This window comes from Tamandua tetradactyla, chromosome 8, assembly GCF_023851605.1.
Source record: "Tamandua tetradactyla isolate mTamTet1 chromosome 8, mTamTet1.pri, whole genome shotgun sequence".
NCBI classification, from domain to species: Eukaryota; Metazoa; Chordata; class Mammalia; order Pilosa; family Myrmecophagidae; genus Tamandua; species Tamandua tetradactyla.
In genome coordinates this window covers 29,395,183-29,411,149 of record NC_135334.1, presented here as the reverse complement: position 1 = coordinate 29,411,149, position 15,967 = coordinate 29,395,183, and the positions used below count along the sequence as shown (strand labels likewise).

The 15,967-nt window shown below is 39.0% G+C and overlaps 1 protein-coding gene and 1 pseudogene across 4 annotated transcripts in view; one reads left to right on the top strand and one right to left on the bottom strand.

Moving 5' to 3' along the window:
• ALG9 (ALG9 alpha-1,2-mannosyltransferase) overlaps positions 1 to 15,967 on the bottom strand; it is a 222,550-nt gene that overhangs the window by 192,088 nt on the left and 14,495 nt on the right. The gene's annotated exons all lie outside the window — the stretch shown is intronic.
• LOC143644240 (R3H domain-containing protein 1 pseudogene) lies at positions 1,523 to 4,557 on the top strand (annotated as a pseudogene).

Genomic DNA, 15,967 nt, shown 5'->3' with positions numbered 1-15,967 from the left:
GAATGAATGAAACATATGGATTGAAGGTGAATGGATGAAGGTGGAACAGATATTAAAGTGAATTTGGTGGGTTGAAATGCTAGTTATCAGTGGGGGGGGGACGTGGTATGTATGAATTTTTTTTCTGTTTACTTTTTGTTTCTTTTTCTGAGTTGATGTAAATGTTCTGGGAGGTGACCGTGATGATAAATATACAACTATGTGATGAAAAAAAAAGAATTTTCATATTGTATGTTGCCTGGTTTTATTAATAAAAATTTTTTAAAAAAACCTCCCTACAAAGTCTAAGGCCAGATGGTTTTATTGATGAATTCTATCTAACCCATTCCGAGAAGAATTAACATCAATCCTGCTCAAACTCTTTCAAAAAATGAAGAGCAGGGAATGCTACCTAACTCATTCCATGATGCCAACATCACCCTAATACCAAAGCCAGATAAAGATACTACAAGAAAAAAAATTACTTATATATCTCTCTAATGAATATAGGTACAAAATCCTCAACAAAATAATTGCAAATCAAATCCAACAGCATATTAAAATAATTGTACACCATGATCAAGTGGGTTTTATTCCAGTTTGCCAGGGTAGTTCAACAGAAGAAAAGCAATTAATATAATATACCACATTGCAAATTAAAAGGGAAAAAAATCACATGATCATCTCAATAAGACACTGAAAAGGCATTTGACAAGATTCAGCATCCTTTCTTTATAAAAACACTTCAAAAGGTAGGAATTGAAGGAAACTTCCTTAATATGATAAAGGGCATATAAGAAAAAAACACAACCAACACTGTACTTAATGGGGAGAGACTGAAAGCCTTCCCTCTGAAATTGGGAATGAGACAACGACGCGCACTGTCACCACTGCTATTCATCATTGTGCTTGAGGTTTTGCAGAGAGCAGTGAAGCAAGAAAAAGAAATAAAAGGCATCCAAATTGAGAAGGAAAAAGTAAATAGTCTCATTATTTACAGAAGACATGATTCCATGTTTGGAAAATCCCAAGGAATCCACCGAAGCTACTTGAGCTGATAAATTCAGCAAAGTGGCAGGATAGAAGATCAATGCACAAAAATCAGTAGTGTTTCTATACACTAGGAATGAGCAAACCAAGTAGGCAATTAAGAAAAATATTGGCCACTGGAGCCAGTGTCCGGGCTGGTGATGGTGTTAGTTCCCTATCGTAAGACTCTTAGTTGCACCCACCCAGCCCCACCGTCACCCCGCCACACCGCACTCCAACTGCCTCCTCCTCCTCAGTAACGTGGGCCTCTGAAAAGTATGATACATTTGATCCAAGACAATCTATTTCTGTCCAGAAATCTACAGTGGCAACAAGGACATGGGACCCCTTCTGCCAGATACCAGATGGTTCAATACAACTGACATCCTGGCTGACAACAGTGAAAAGGAACCTTGGAATATTTTATTTGATTTTTGTGGTACTCCACAATCCCAAATCCATAGAACACATCAGGCTTCGAGTTTCCTGTAGAATTCTAAAGTAACCATTGCTAATGAGGATGACTGATACTGTTACTGTACAAGACGAAACTGAAAAAATGAAGGATTTGGAGGCAGAAGTGAAAGATACAACTAGAGTTGAAAATCTTATCAAAGCAAGAAACTATGGGAAGATTTTGGCAGAGAAGAATGAACGTTGTATTGACAACAACATTGATTTGCAGGAGAAAATTCAGATCCAGTTAACACGATCATTTGTAAAAGAGAAGCCCTCAAAAGATGAAGCAGAAAAAGAAAAAGCCAGTGATAAATTGCCCAGAAAAATGCTATCAAGAGATTCCAGTCAAGAATACACTGATTCAACTGGCATAGATCTACATAAATTTTCAGTAAATACATTAAAAAACAATCCCAGGAACAGAATGATGGTGCTGAAATTGGAACAAGAAATTTTAGATTTCATTGGTAATGATGAGTCTCCATGTAAAAAATTCCCCTCAATGACATCTTACCATAGGATGCTATTACACAGAGTAGCTGCTTACTTTGGATTAGACCACAATGTTGATCAGAGTGGGAAGTCTGTCATAGTAAACAAAACTAGCAATACAAGAATACCTGATCAGAAATTTAACGAACATATTAAGGATGATAAAGGTGAAGACTTTCAGAAACGATACATTCTCAAGAGAGATAACTCTAGCTTTGACAAAGATGATAACCAGATGAGAATACGGTTATAAGATGACAGAAGAAGCAAATCTATAGAAGAAAGAGAAGAAGAGTAGCAGAGAGCTAGAGATAGAATATTTTCCCAAGATTCCCTGTGTTCCCAAGAGAATTATATTATTGACAAAAGAATCCAAGACGAGGATGGTAATGGTACCCAGCAAAGACGCCAAATATTTAGAGTTAATAAAGATGCTTCAGGGAGATCAACAAATAACCATCAAAGCAGCACTGAGAATGAGCTGAAGTACTCAGAACCACGACCCTGGAGCAGCACAGATTCAGATAGCTCTCTCAGAAACTTAAAGCCTGCTGTAACCAAAGCCAGCAGCTTCAATGGAATTTCAGTCCTTAATATGTTCATTAAACAAGAGGTGATAGTTCTGGAAGCAACAAAAGCATAGGTAGACTTTCAAAAACAGGTTCTGAGTCTTCTGGTAGTGTAGGGTCATCTATGGGCTCTCTTTCTCACATCCAGCAGTCTCTTTCAGGTGCAACTCTCAACCAGTCTTCTCATGGCACACCTGTCATCTATCCAACTGTCAGCACTCATAGTTCTCTTTCCTTTGATGGTGACCTAAATGTGCAAGTGGCATCTCCTAGCACTAGCTTCTTTTTGCTTCCCTTGGAAGCGGCAGGCATACCACCTGGCAGTATTCTGATCAACCCACAAACAGGTTAGCCCTTCATAAACCCTGATGGGAGTCCAGTTGTGTATAATCCTCCTATGACTCAACAACCAGTTAGAACCCAAGTGCCTGGACCTCCACAGCCACCTCTGCCACCCCAACCACCTCAACAACAAGCAGCTAATCACATTTTCTCACAGGACAACCTTGGATCTCAGTTTAGCCACATGACCCTTGCCCGCCAGCTATCTGCTGATGGTTCTGACCCACATGCCACCATGTTCCAGTCCACTGTCGTTCTTCAGCCCCCACAGCAGTCTGGGTATATCATGGCAGCAGCCCCCCACCACATCCTCCACTGCCTCCACCTCCTCCTCCTCCTCCCCTCCCACCCGGGCAGCCAGTCCCTACCGCTGGCTATCCTGCCTCCAGTCATCCCATCAGCCAATCTGTGCTCCAGCAGCAGGGATATATTCAGCAGCCCTCACCACAGATGCCAGCCTGTTACTGTGCTCCAAGCCACTATCACTCCAGTCAACCTCAGTATCGCCCAATTCCTTCTGTCCATTACAATTCACATCTAAATCAGCCACTGCCATAGCCTACACAACAGACAGGTTATCAAGTTATGTCCAACCAGCAGCAAAACTATCAAGGAATAGTTGGAGTTCAGCAACCCCAGAGTCAGAGCCTCATCAGTGGCCAACCCAACAGCACTGGAAATCAGATTCAGGGAGTTGTCATTCCCTATCCTTCAGTGCCATCCTATCAGGTTTCACTGCCTCAAGGGTCTCAAGGAATTGCCCATAAGACTTATCAACAGCCTGTTCTGTTTCCTAATCAGTCTAATCAAGGATCTATACCCACAACAGGAATGCCAGTTTACTATAGTTTCATTCCACCTAGTCAACAAAATAATTTAAGTTCATCAATAGGTTACTTGTAACATCCAGGATCAGAACAAGTACAATTTCCTCGAACTACTTCACCATGCAATTCCCAACAGCTTCAAAGCCACCACTGTGCAGTTGTGCCACCTCCGACGCCTGGTGGAGGAATGGTGATGATGCAGCTGAGTGTACCAAACAATCCACAATCTCATGACCACTCACCTCCCCACTGGAAACAAAACAAATATTACTGTGATCACCAGAGAGGACAGAAATATTTGGAATTTAGCAATGTTGACAATATTGTCCAGGAAATGCCAGATATCCATTACTTGGTCAACCAGTGCAGTACAACCCTCCTGCTGTTCTGCATGGACACATTCCAAACCAACAGGGTCAGACTGGGAACAGGCATGGAAACCGGGAAGGAAATAAGCCAAAAAGGCTGCACCCAGTGACCTTGGAGCAGGAGAAGCAGTTGTTGGAAAAGTTTTGGAAATTACTGAACTCCCAGATGGAATAACACGCATGGAAGCCGAGAAGCTTTTTGGAGAACTCCTTAAAATTGGCACTAAGATCCGGTGGCTCCAGGACCCACAGTCCCAGCCCCAGCTGCGTCGTCACCCCCTCTGCTGTGGTAGTGGGGACAATACTATCAACACTGAACGCTCTAAACCCAATGACTTGGCCTCCACATACACCATCTTAGCCACATTCCCCTCCATTTCAGCTGCACAGAATGCACTGAAGAAACAAATTAACTCCATCAGCAAGTTTAAGCTGAGAACGAGCAAGAAGCACTATGACTTTCATGTTTTGGAAAGGGCAAGTTCTCAGTAACAGAACCATCTTTGGACCCTTTGCCTTTATGATTACCTTGTCCTCTCCCATCTTTGATTGGCTTGGTATTTGGAGCCTCTGTTAACATTACAGAGACTCCTAGAATGTGTGATCATGGCATTAAAGCTTTTGAAGAAAGGTCAGTGATCCAGCAAAGTGGGGGGAAAAAGATGCATTTTGCCTCAAATAACTGTAGGAATCTAGATCGGAGTGATAAGAGTTAGCAGCTTTTTCTGAGGAAATGCTGTTCAAATGCCTCCTAACTTTTATAGTTATTTTGTTTTATATTTCTGAATTTCTTGTATCAGATCCAAAGCTCTATTGTACAGCAAACTATTCTTCAAAATAATTATAACCAGTTGCAAACTGTATTTCTTTTTTGCAGCCAGCACATTGTGACCCAACTTAGAATTCGGGGAAAAAAGAATGCAGGAGTGGAATAACTAAATACTGTCTTTTTTGGAGGATGGGGGATGACCAAAGAGAGCCCACAAATTAAAAATTACTCATTCCCTAAATCTCTAAACAGAGGAACAATTTCCATAAAATACAGAACTTCCGCATAAGGTCCTTTCCTTATTTATTTAGGTAGTATCAATATTAAGTGTCAAGTAAATTATGTTCTTAACAACTCTTAATCAAACCACTTAGATTCAAAGAAATATAAGAATCATTCTGACAGGAAAATACTTGCACTTCCTTTTTTTGTAAATGTCCCTCCAGTAACTGAATGCCACTTATTTGCATTCCCCTTCTTGTGGATCCTATTTTTAGTCACCTGAGGAAATGCATTTGATGAGTGCTGGAAACTTCTTAAGTGGTTTAAAATTTGTTTTCATTGTTTGCAGTGGATCACTGGATATCAAAGATTCATTGCACTTATGAAAAGGAACCTTTTTTTCAGTTTCTGTGTAATTTGCAAGGCTGTACAATGTGTGCTGATGCAAGCCTTTTTCAATTCAAGAGAATAAATGTTTAGAAATATAAAAAAAAAAAGAAAAAGAAAAATATTCCATTCACAAGAGCAACTAAAAGAATCAAGTACTTAGGAATAAATTTAACCAAGGATGTAAAGGAAATACACTCAGAAAACTATAAAACATTGCTTAAAGAAATCAAATAAGACCTAAATAGGTGGAAAGGCACTCCATATTCATGGATAGGAAGGTTAAATGTCATTAAGATGTCAATTCAACTCAAATCGATCTACAGACTCAATACAGTAGCGATCAAAATTCCAAAAGTCTACTTTGCAGAATTGGAAATCTTAGTCATCACATTTATTTCGAAGGGAAAGCGGTCATGAGTTGTCAAAAATATCCTGAAAAAGAATGCAATGGGAGTTCTTACACTTCCTGCCCTTAAAGTTTATTGTAAAGCCACAGTGGTCAAAACAGCACAGTGTTGGTCCAAAGACAGGTATATTAATCAGTGGAATCGAATTGAGAGTTTAGAAATAAATCCTCAGATTTAAGGTCATTTGACTATTGACAAGTTCCCCAAATCCACTGAATTGGGACAGAACAGTTTCTTTAGTAAAGGATGTTGGGAGAACTGGCTATGCATATTCAAAGGAATGAAAGAGGACCCCTACCCTCATACCCTATACAAAAATGAACTCAAAGTGGATAAAAGACCTAAATGTAATAGTTCGTACCATAAAACTCCTAGAAGAAAATGTAGTAAAACATTTTCAAGACTTAATATGAGAGGCAGGGCAAGATGGTGGTATCAAGAGGTGTGGACTTTAGTCAATCTTCTAGAGCAGCTAGTAGATGTTAGGTTTTAAACAGTAACCACATTCCAAACCAACAGGGTCAGACTGGGAACAGGCATGGAAACCGGGAAGATCAGAGAAACTGAGTCCGAGTTTAAAAAAAGTTTATTGTCCGGGGGTGAGGTTCCCGGGTCTGGGTGCTCAGGGTGCGGACTGGGGAAGTTGCGCCCCCCTGGGGGCGGTAGGGCTAGATATAGGCTAGGTAGTGGGGGTGCTGACGATGCCTACGGGGCCTCCTGTGGTAGGTTAGGAGTTTCGCACTTTAGGGCCGGGGGCATAGCTATGGGCCTTGTGCAGTGGGGGTCCTTTGTTTGTCAGGCCAGGTCCTGATTGGCTGAGTTTGAACAGCTGTGTGCCTGGATGTTCACTAGTTTTTAGTTCGGGTGGGGGTCTTGCAGCCAGAGGCTACCAGGCCAGGCCATACAGTAAATAGCCATGAACTGTCTGGAACAACTGTTTAGGGGACATCCATGACCAGACACACATTGTACACTGGTCTGGAATGGGTGGAAGGGCTGAGATCACAGCAGAGAACTGTAAGTAAAGCCCACAGAACACTGGAGGCTGGTACACTACCTGACCCACACCTCCCACTGGCATGGCACGCTGCTGGAGACAATTCTCAGTCAGAAAAAAAACAGCAGACTCTATTAGCATCAAGGAAAGGTAGCTCAATCAAGCTCTAACTGCAGTTTTAACTAACAAATTTGGACTGCTGAATACAAGCTCCAAGCACACATAAAGAAAGCAGAAAAGACTTCTCTACCTGAGTTCTCTTCTAGCAGAGAGGAGATGGGGCTGACAAAGGAAGAAAAGAAAAGATAAGAAACGATGGCTTGTAAAGTTGGTCGAGCTCAGAATACTGGAAAAGGGCTGTGCCCCTTTACAGACCCAGGTACCAACACCCACCCCTGACTGGTGAATCTTGGGGCCTGGGGACTGGTCTGAAAAGGGATTTATTTTCCACTTTTTTTTCCTTTATTTTTTTTCTTTTTTCGAAAGTATTCTAAGTAGCTCACTAGAGAAAGCCTCAGGCATTTTCAATTGTCAAGGCTGACCCAGACAAGGATGAAATTAAGATGGGTGTGAGAGTAAAGGTAGCAAGTCAAGGGAAGGAGGTAATTCCCTAAAGGACTTTTCTTCTCCAAGAAAAGGGAAGTGGAGCCAAGCTGAAGTAGCAGCCGTCCTTCAGGAAGAGATTAAGTTGCGTTCCACCTAAGCATCTGTCTCAACCACCTGCCTGGCAGACTGAGAATTAAAGGCTCCACACTTTAGGCTAGTGGGGAGGTGTAGGCTGACAATCACCACCTGCCAGGCAGGATAGGAAAAGCACAGCATCTAGAGGCTTCACAGGAAATTCAGACAACCTGCTGGGTCTCTTCCTCAGGGAAACCTGATACAGATTACATCCTCCTCCTGAGACCTGGGCCTGCCTTGTCTGGGAAAATCTGATTGGGGCTGATTATATCTGGGAAGGCACTCCTCAAAAATAAGATTTCATTTATGCAGGGTAAGAACCAGGAAAAGAAGAGGTGAAAAATTCTGAACAGTTAAATAGAACTTATGCTAGAGGTCTATAAGTTGAAATGAGTGCCAAAGAAGATAGATAACAAAGCTAACAAAAAAGAAAACCCTCAGTAAGAGTGAAAATGACCTCCAGAATAAACTAATCAAGGAAATCATGCCAAGCATCAACAAAAAATTATGAGTCATAATAGGAAAAACGAAAATATGGCCTAGTCAAAGAAAGAAACTAACACTTCAAATGAGATACAGGAATTGAAACACCTAATTAATATTCAATCAAACATGCTAAATCAAGTCAAAAATCAAATGAATGCCTTGAAGGAAGAATATGGCAAAAGAGATGAAGGACATAAAGACATTGGGTGACCACAAAGAAGAGTTTGAAAGCTTGAAAAAAAATATGGTAGAACTTATGGAAATGAAAGGCACAATAGAAATGAATTGTTTTTCACAAATGAAAAACACAATGGAGACATAAACAGCACATGTGAAGAGGCAGAAAAAAGGATTAGTGAACTAGAGGACAGGATATCTGAAATCTTACACACAAAGGAACAGGTACGGAAAAGAATGGAAAAATATGAGCAGGGTCTTAGGGAATTAAATTTGAACATGAAGCACAAAAATATACGTGTTATGGGTGACCCAGGAGAAAAGAATGGAAAAGGGTCAGAAAGAATAATGGAGGAAATCATCACTAAAAATTTCCCATCTCTTATGAAAGACATAAAATTACAGATTCAAGAAGTACAGTGTACACCAAACAGAACAGATCTAAATAGACATACTCCAAGATACTTACTAGACAGATTGTCAAATGTCAAAGAGAAAATCTTGACAGCAGCAAGAGTAAAGCAATCCATCACATACAAGAGAAGGTAGATAAGATTATCTGCAGATTTTTCAGCAGAAACCAGGCAGGTGAGAAGGCAGAGGTATGATATTTTTAAGATACTGAAAGAGAAAAACTGCCAACCAAGAATTCTATATACAGCAAAACTATCCTTCAAAAATGAGGGAGAGTTTAAAATATTTTCAGACAAACAGTCACTGAGAGAGATTGTGAATAAGACTCCTTCTCTACAAGAAATACTAAAGGAACCAATACAAGCAGATAGGAAAAGACAGGAGAGAGAGGTATGGAGAAGTGTAGAAATGAAGACCATCAGTAACGGTAAAAAAAGAAAAAAATAAGCTATATAAAAGACAAAATGGTAGGCACATGAAGAGATGCTCAATGTCCCTGGCCATTAGAGAAATGCAAATCAAAACCACAATGAGATATCATCTCACACCCACCAGAATGGCCATTATCAACAAAACAGAAAATGACAAGTGCTGGAGAGGATGCGGAGAAAGAGGCACACTTATCCACTGTTGGTGGGAATGTCAAATGGTGCAACCACCGTGGAAGGCAGTTTGGCGGTTCCTCAAAAAACTGAATATAGAATTGCCATACGACCCAGCAATACCATTGCTAGGTATCTACTCAAAGGACTTAAGTGCAAAGACACAAACGGACATTTGCACACCAATGTTTATAGCAGCATTATTTACAATTGCAAAGAGATGGAAACAGCCAAAATGTCCATCAACAGATGAGTGGCTAAACAAATTGTGGTATATACATACGATGGAATATTATGCAGTTTTAAGACGGAATAAACTTATGAAGCCTGTAATAACATGGATGGACCTAGAGAACATTATGCTGAGTGAGTCTAGCCAAAAACTAAAGGACAAATACTGTATGGTCCCACTGATGTGAACCGACATTCGAGAATAAACTTGGAATATGTCATTGGTAACAGAGACCAGCAGGAGTTAGAAACAGGGTAAGATAATGGGTAATTGGAGCTGAAGGGATACAGACTGTGCAACAGGACTAGATACAAAAACTCAAAAATGGACAGCACAATACTACCTAATTGTAATGTAATTTTGTTAAAACACTGAATGAAGCTGCATCTGAGCTATAGTTTTTTTGTTTGTTTGTTTGTTTGTTTGTGTGGTTTTTATATATATATATATATTTTTTTAATTTATTATTTTTATTTTTTTCTCTATATTATCATTCTATATCTTTTTCTGTTGTTTTGCTAGTTCTTTTCCTAAATCGATGCAAATGTACTAAGAAATGATGATCATACATCTATGTGACGATATTAAGAATTACTGATTGCATATGTAGAATGGAATGATTTCTAAATGTTGTGTTAATTTTTTTAATTAAATAAATAAATAAATAAATAATAGGGGGAACAAATGTTACAAATAAATTTAGTTTAAAGTGCTAGTGGTAAATGAAAGCGAGGGGTAAGGGGTATGGCATGTATCTTTTTTTTTCTGTTATCGTTTTATTTCTTTTTCTGTTGTCTTTTTTTTCTAAATCGATGCAAATGTTCTAGAAATGATGACTATGCAACTATGTGATGATATTAAGAATTACTGATTGTATATGTAGAATGGAATGATATCTTAATGTTTTGTCTGTTAATTTTTTTTAATTAATAAAAAAATTAAAAAAATAAAAGACAAAATGGTAAAAGGAAATACAGCCTTTACAGTAATAACATTAAATGTTAATGGATTAGCAGTTTGGGGAGCAGGAGAAGCAGTAGTGGCCAGCAGCCCAGCTTCATGAAGGAAAGTTCTTGGCACCCCATAGCACCTAGCACATGCCTGCTCCACCATCAAGATGCCCAAGAGGAAGCTCAGCTCAGCCAAAGATGCAGGGAAGGGTGAGTTCAACAGATCGGTGAGACTGTCAACTAAACCTGCTCCTGTAAAAGTGAAAACAAAGGCAAAAAAGGCAGTGGGAAAGGATAAGTCTTCAGACAAAAAAAGTGCGACCTAAAGGGAAAAGGGGAGCAAAGGATAAACAAGCTGAAGTGGCTAACCAAGAAACTACACATTTACCTGCAGAAAATGGAGAAACTAAAAATGAGGAAAATTCGGCCTCTGACGAAGGAGAAAAAGAATCCAAATCTGATTAATATTGTATGCCATGTCTTATCAGTGGTCCCTATTTCTTCCTTCTTGTACAATTCACAGGAATACTTCTATCAACTATTTTGTAAATGCAAGTTTTTTACTAGCTCTAAAAGAAATATTTTTACGAAGGAGATTGAAATCCCACTTCACCCCATTTTTTAAGTGTAATACTGCTTTTATTTTAAAGGGAAAAATCATTTGCTGGGTGTTTATTCTATGATTCAACCAGAAAACAGTGAGATACTAACTTATGGCAGGCTTTGACTGTCTTAGATGTCAGCTTAACATTTCATAGGCTGGGGGGGGGGGGGGGGGGTGGCAGTTAATATACTCTACAACACAATGCATAGTAAATGATGATTCTGAGTCACAATTATGCATTTAATACATGTTGAACATTTTTAATTACTTCTATTTACATGCTTTTTTAGTACAATTGTTTTTTTTAAAGCAGCTCTCTGAACTTGGGTCTCTCTGTCAGAACTCTGTGTACTCTATAATATCCTTGGTCATTGTTATCCAGTTTTCCTAATAATTTTGTTATATGCTGTGAAGTTTAGAAATGTTACTGTGGGGTTGTGTTTGATATTAAATTGTGAATTAACGGAAATTACGATATAACAGCTTATCAAAATTTGAAGACAGTGGTACTTGATATCCTCACAGAGAAAACATGTCTCCAAATTTTAAGCTGGAAAGTCACTGGAATAACTTTAGAAAAGAATTACAGCTACACGGCTTTTCAGATTTTTGGTACATACATTTGAGAATTGTGCACAATGCAACAGGACTGATTGTAAAAATTCAGAAATGGATAGAACAATACTACCTAACTGTAATACAATTATGTAAGAACACCGAATGAAGCTGAATGTGAGAATGATAGAGGGAGGAGGGCTGGGGGCACAAATGAAATCAGAAAGAAAGTAGATGATAAAGACTGAGATGGTATAATCTAGGAATGCCTAGAATATATAATGACAGTGACTAAATGTACAAATTTAAAAATGTTTTTGCATGAGGAAGAACACATGAACGTCAATACTGCAGAGTGTTGATAATAGACGGTAATTAATATTTTAAATTTCAACTTATGTGTGAGAGTAAAGCAAAAAATGTTTATTTGATACAAAATTTATATTTCGACTAGCGCAGTTTCTAATATAACTCATGTGGACAACTTAATTAAACACCATAAATACATGGAACCTTGAACAGGGCACAAGATTTTGTAGGTTTGTCCAGAGTGATGCTTCAATAAATCCCAGAGTATTTGAACAGTGAGTAAAAAAGTACTTGCAAAGTCCCCTTGGGGAAATGCTTAAAAAGGGGGAAAATTCAACTTCCCCAAGAGGAGAATTCTTGATATTCTCACAAGCAGTGGGGATACCCAAAACAATAGGCTGAGCCCCCCAATCTTGGGGTTTGTTCATATGACACTTAACCCCGCAAAGGACAGGTCAAGCCTACGTAAAATTAGGCCTAAGAGTCATCCCCAAGTGAACCTATTTTGTTGCTCAGATGTGGCCTCTCTCTCCAGCCAACACAACAAGCAAACTCCCTGCCCTCCCCCTCTCTACATGGGACTAGACTCCCAGGGGTGTGGACCTTCCTGGCAAAGTGGGACAAAAATCCTAAAATGACCTGGGACTCAGCATCAAGGGATTGAGAAAACCTTCTCAACCAAAAGGGGTAAGAGCAAAATGAGACAAAATAAAGTCTCAATGGCTGAGAGATCCCAAACAGAGTTGAGAGGTTATCCTGGGAGTTATTCTTACACATTAAATAGATATTGCCTTTTCAGTTAAGGCATAACTGAGAGGCTGGAGGGAACTGCCTGAAAATGTACAGCTGTGTGCCAATAGTCATGTTTCTTGAAGATGACTGTATAATGATATAGCTTTTGCGATGCGACTGTCTGATTGTGAAAACCTTGTGTCTGATGCTCCTTTTATCTACCTTATCAACAGATGAGTAAAACATATGGAATAAAAATAAATAATAGGGGGAAAAAAGTTAAAATAAATTTAGATTGAAATGCTAGTGATCAATGAAAGGGAGGGGTTGGGGTATGGTATGTATGAATTTTTTTCCATTATCTTTTTATTTCCTTCTCTGAATTAATGCAAATGTTCTAAGAAATGATCATGATGATGAATACGCAGCATGTGATATATTGTGAATTACTGATTATATATGTAGAACGGAATGGTCATAAGAATGTTTGCATTTGTTATACATATTTTTTTAATTTAAAAATTAATAAAGAACAAAAACAACAAGAAAAACATGTACTTAGAGAACAAGGCCAACCTCATTCAAGATAGTGAAGTGAAATGCTCCAAGGATCCTTCCCTCCACATAAGCTTTGAACAACCAGAAAGAACTGGCAGAAACATCTTTCTCAAAGCTCCAGAAAACAGTTAAAAGACTACAGTAACAAGGTGAGTGCTGAATCAATAAAGGCTACTTAAAAGCTGTAGGATCTTCTGGATCCCTGGCTGGCACTCCCCCTCACTAGCACTGTGCAAAGCTGGCCCACACTCCAGGTGCCAATCCCTGGTTCCAGTTCCAGAAGGAGCACAGTGGTCTTTGTGCACATACTTGGTCCACATATGTCTCATCCAATCTGGCTGACGGTGGCCTGAGGGACATGTTGTCCCAAAATTTGCCCTGTGTGTAGAAGGTAGCTCAGAGAGTTCTACAGAATATTGTGGGAGAGCAGTCAGGTTATGCTGATTGTGGCAGTGGATTGCTGGCTGTAAGACACACAGTACAGTGTTCCGGATGGTGGGTTTCCGTTTCCTAGGGAAGAGGGGACATTCAGAATCATGTAAATGGGGAAATTCCAAGGGCCACACACATGTGCCCAAGACAAGGCCCCTGTGCAGAAAGGATGAGGGCAGCCCCTGCTATTCTCCAAAATCACTACATGGACAAACATTGAAGGAGATCACTTGCATACATCAATCTGCAAAGACTGGGGAAGTGCTCTCTCCCAATCCCACTTTTTTTTGTTTGTTTGTTTAGCTCCTGGCCTTCAGGTAGAGTTATCATAACACCAGCTGCATATAAACTTAAGGAACAGAAACCTCAGAGTCTCAATTCTAGATATATCACATTAAAACATGAAAATGTCTAGGTTTCAATAAGGTTGCCAAACATACAAAGAAACAGGAAGCAGTAGTCTAGGCAAAAGAGATTAAAGCATTAGAAGCCATCAAAGAGAAGTAACAGACCAGGGACATACCAGACAAAGAGCTTTCTAAAATGGCCCTAAATATGCTCAAACACCTAAAGGAAAACATGGACAAAGACCTAAAGGAAAATAATAGAGGAACAAGGAGACTATCAAGAGAGATGGAAATTATGAAAAGGAACTGAAGACGACAGAAATAGAAATTAAAATTTCCCTAGACGGTACAACAGCAGATTTGAGGTAGCAGAAAAATCAGTGAACGTGAAGATAAGACAACTGAAATCATTCAGTCTGAGAATAGAAAGTAGAAAAAAAAATGAAGACAAGAAATACAGCTTGAGAACCTGTGGGATACCATCAAATGTAACAATATACCATGGTGGGAGGTATAGTAGGAGAGGCAAGAAAGAAAGGGGCAAAGAGAATATTCAAAGAAATAATGGATGAAAACTTCAAAATTTAACGTAAGACATGAATATACACATCCAAAACACTAAACAAACTCCAACAGGATAAATCCAGATAGACCTAGACTGCAGCGTATTATAATAAAACTATCGAATGCTGAAGTTAGAAAATTCAGAAAGCCATAAGAGAGAAGCAACATATCACATACCAGAGAACTTCAATGAGATTAAATACTGATTTTCCAACAGAAACTATGAAGGCAAAAACACAGTAGGATGACATATTTAAAGTGCTGAAAACAAAAAAATGCCATCCAAGAATTGCATATCTGGTTTCATGGTTGGGGACATGTGTCAACTTGGCCAAGTTGTGGTACCTGTTTATCTGATTGGGCAAGTGCTGGCCTGTCTGTTACAATGAGGACATTTCATAGGATTAGATCATGATCACGTCAGCTGCATCCACAGTTGACTCCATTTCTAATTAGCCAAAGGGGAGTGTTTTCTACAATTAGTGATGCTTAATCTAATCACGGGAAGCCTTTTAAGGAGGATCCAGAGGAGACAGGTCCCATTCCTGCTTCGGCTGGTGAGCCTCTCCTGTGGAGTTCATCCAGACCATTCATCGGAGTCGTTGGCTTCACAGCCTGCCCTGTGGATTTTGGACTCTGCGTTCCTGCAGTCACGTGAGACACTTTTACAAATTTTATATCTGCAAGTGTTCCCTGTTGATTCTGTTTCTCTAGAGAACCCTAACTAATACATCTGGCAAAACTGTCTATCAAAAATGAGCAAGAGATTAAGATATTCCTAAATAAACAAAAGCTGAACTGCTTCATCTTCACTTAACCAGCCCTACAAGAAATGCTTACGAAAGTTCTGCAGGTTAAAAAGAAAAGATATAGATAGTTGACTGAAGCCACATGAAGAAATAAAGATCTCTAGTAAAGATAATGATATGGGTAAATATAAATATCAGTTCTATTATTATTTTTGGTTGTATCTGAAAAGCAAATGCAAAACTTATAATGATAAATTAATGGTTTTGGACTCATAATGTATAAATATGCAATTTGTAATAAGTATTACATAAAGGTGGAGGGACTGAGGGGTATAAGAACTTGGTTTATGTATACTTTTGAACTTAATTTGGTATTAAATCAAATTATTACAGATTTAGGATGTTAAATTTAAGCCTCATAATACAAAGAAAAAAATAGAGAACTGGCAAGCTCACAGAGACAGATATTGGAGCTCCCAGGAGTGAGAACAGGGGAAGTGGGGAGTTTATGCATAATGAATATAGAGCTTCTGTCTGCGAAAATGGGATTTTTAGTAATCAGAACTGGTGAAGGTACTGCAATATTATGAATGTGATTAATGCAACTGAAGGTATGCTTAGAGGTGGTTGAGATGGGAAAGTTTGTGTTGTATATGTTTCCATAATTGAAAAAAAAAAAGAGCAAGTAAAGAGATGATGACGATTAAATGCAATATATAATCCTG